Genomic DNA, 3,312 nt, shown 5'->3' with positions numbered 1-3,312 from the left:
TCCAGAGAAGTGCAATGATTTTGCGTGACAATGGAGAAATTGTTCTATTCATCACATGCACTCCTCACAGCTGGCTCTGATCTGAACGCTGTAGGGGCTCAGGCTGGCTTCCCCCGGTTCCCACCGTCCCTGGGGAATTGTTCTGCTTTGAGGTCACTGCCGACTCAATTCCTTAGGGGTTCTTTCTTGCAGACTTCCCGTCTTGAACACAGCATCTTTTCTCAGAGCAGAGCTCCTCCATCCCAGGCGACTCGCTCCCTTAGGGGACATTTGGCAATATCTGGAGATGTTTTTGGCTGTTGCAACTGTCGGGGGTTGAGTGTTACTGGATCCAGAGGGAGTGGCCAGGAATGCTGTGAATATCCTACAATGCACAAGACAGCCCTCCACTTCAGAGCGTATCTGGTCCATGACGTCTGTGGCATGAGGCTGAGAAACCAAGCATTCAGCTGTTACGAGAATGGGGGTACAGGGGGAGGCTCACAATATTAGAGCAAGGATTAAAAATAGCGTAAGTGTTTGGAGACCTGCGGGTTAACCTCGGACATTAATGTAACAGTCACTGAGTTTTCCCTGGCCTTCCTGTCCACCATGTCTACTTTAGGGTTGGGTCTCATCCTCACATGAGTTCACAGAGCATTTTCTGCATAAAGGACCCTGTCTGAAGAGCAGCAGGGTCAGAGTAATGAATGCCCCCTATTTTCTCTGTGTGGGTAGCCTGCACCCCTGAAGGTACAAAGCCCTAGACACTTGATACGGGATCATGCAAAGTGGGCCTTATAAGCAGAGGAAAGTTATGTGAAAGTTATCCTGAAGGCATCAGGGTTGGAACACTAATTAGGACTGGGATATTTTAAGACTGAGAACTGGCTTGGTTCTCATGATCCAGGAAAGTGACCTTTGAGTGTAAGACAAGGACAATAACGAAGGCTTGAACTAGGCAATGGTTGGCATGGGGCTTAGATAAGGGGCTCAATCAGGGAGGTAAATTCAATACAATTTGGGGTGAGGGTGGCAGAGTATGAGGATGACCTCCAGGTTTCTGACTTGAGTAAAGCTGGTGGCACCATTTGTTGAGACAGTAAGAATGATTCATTGAGACACAGAATTCTTAGATTTTCTTTGAACAGAAAAATGGAAAGATGAAAAAAAAAAATAGTATCTTGGTCTTATCACACAAACCAGAGATGTTGAAATTTTCATATCTAGCCATGTTTTTCTAGGAAAGAAAAAACAACCCAGAAGCCTTGAGAAAGCAGGATGAGTAAACAAAAATAAGTGAGACCCACAGGTACCAGATGCTAGCTGGCTCCTAATTCCAAGTCTTTATTTTCATTTTTTAAAATGTGGATGGGTATAAAATTTTGTGTTCCTACTAGTATTATTGTTTAATGTCAGAAGTCACAGATAACATTGTTAGACATTTTACCAAAAGCACAGAAGATATGAATGATAAAGTCCCCTTTTTAAAGTTGTTCTCCAGGTATGAAACTTCATAAATATTGTTGACCTAAAGAATTTGTGAATATGAAAATAAGTTTTTTGAAAAAAATATGTGAAAAGTAAATGGCAGAATTCAACATCCTATTTATAAAAATTAAGGAAACTAGGAACTTAAACTTCCTCAGTATTTTAAAAGACATTTGTGAAAATCTAAAAATCTGATGCTTTATCCTGAATTGTCACAGACTTAATGCTTCCTCTCTGAGATCAGGATCTAGACAAAGGTGTCTGTTCTCACCAATCCTATTCAGTGTCATTCTATGGGTCCTAGCACACGTAGTAAGTAAAGAAGAGGAATTCAAGGCTTGTAGATTAGAAAGGAAGAAATAATATGTCTCCATTTATAGATAACATAGTTTTCTAGGTAGAAAATTCCTAAGAATTTTTTTTTAAAGTGAGTTTAGCAAGGTAATAGGATGCAAGTTCAATATTCAAAAACAAATTATGTCTCTATATGCTAGTAATGAAAAATTGAAATTTTAAAAGTACCTTTTATAGCAGAATTAGAATCAATTTGCAAAAACAAAAACAGAAGAATTTCAACCATACTTCAAACTGCATACCAAAAATAATTCAAATTAATCATAAACTTAAATGTAAACCCACAAACTATAAAACTTCTCTAAGAAAATATGAAAGAAAGTCTTAGTGACTTTAGGTTAAGCAAAGATTTTTTAGATACAGCATCAAAAGCATAATCCATAAATTTTTAAATGATAAATTGAGGTTCATCATAATTAAAAACTGCTTTTAAAATGACATTGTTTAAAAAATGGGAAGAGTCACACATGGGGAAAATATGTTTGCAAAGTACATATCTGATAGAGGCTAGGATCCAGAATATGTGAAGAACTTTCTAACAGTGCAATTAAAAAAAATTCAGATTAACAAATGATTTGCACATACATTTTGTTAGATAAAATACACAGATTTCAAAGAAGCACATAAAAAGATTTTCAATATTAGTCATTAGGGAAATGTACTACATTTAACACCAAAATAAGATACCGGTATATAGCTATCAGAATGGCTGACATTGTAAAAATATAATAAAACAAAAAAAGCTGACAATATCAACTGCTGAGAATATAGAGCAGCTGGAATTCCTCTTGAATTGCTGGTGCCAAGTGCAAAATGGCACTGTCACTTTGGCAATTTTTTATAAATCTAAACACACATTTACTATAAGATCCAGCAATCCAACTCCTAGGTATTTGCAGAAGAGAAATGAAATATCTGTATGCACAGGTTTATATTGGCTTTATGCATAGTCTTCTAAAACTAGAAACCACCCAAATGTCAGTGGTTTAATGAATAAACCAGTGGTTTAATGAATAAGCCAGTGAATAAACATTTCATTTTACTGTGGTGTATCTACGCTGTACCATGGAATATTACTAAACAGTAAAAAGAAATGCACTTCTGATACACACCAGCAACAGAGATGAATCTTCAATGCATGATACTAACAAAGGACTTAAAAGGCTATGTGCTGGATCATTTGATTTCTAAGATATTCTGGAAAAAGCAAAATCATAGGAACAGAAAAAAGATCTCTTTTGCCAATTGCTTTAAGGCAAGAGGAATTTTGCAAAAGAGAACAGGTAAAGGAGATGTTCTATATCTTGAGTGTTATGGTAACTTATGTGACTTGAAGCATTTGTCAAAATTCCTAGAGCAATTATACAGCATTACTCAGATTTATTCTATGTAAATTATCCTCAGTACATCTGACTCAAAAAAAAAAAAAAAACCCTAAAAATCACAACCCACAACTGAACATTAGTAATAGTACAAATAGTTACTGTT

At 36.4% G+C, this 3,312-nt stretch overlaps 1 protein-coding gene across 2 annotated transcripts in view; it reads left to right on the top strand.

The window, feature by feature from the left end:
* The window catches only part of CNTNAP4 (contactin associated protein family member 4), a 271,612-nt gene that overhangs the window by 214,907 nt on the left and 53,393 nt on the right, over window positions 1-3,312 (top strand). The gene's annotated exons all lie outside the window — the stretch shown is intronic.

The sequence above is a fragment of the Odocoileus virginianus genome, chromosome 20 (assembly GCF_023699985.2).
Source record: "Odocoileus virginianus isolate 20LAN1187 ecotype Illinois chromosome 20, Ovbor_1.2, whole genome shotgun sequence".
Classification (NCBI taxonomy): Eukaryota; Metazoa; Chordata; class Mammalia; order Artiodactyla; family Cervidae; genus Odocoileus; species Odocoileus virginianus.
This window is presented reverse-complemented; position numbering and strand designations above follow the sequence as displayed.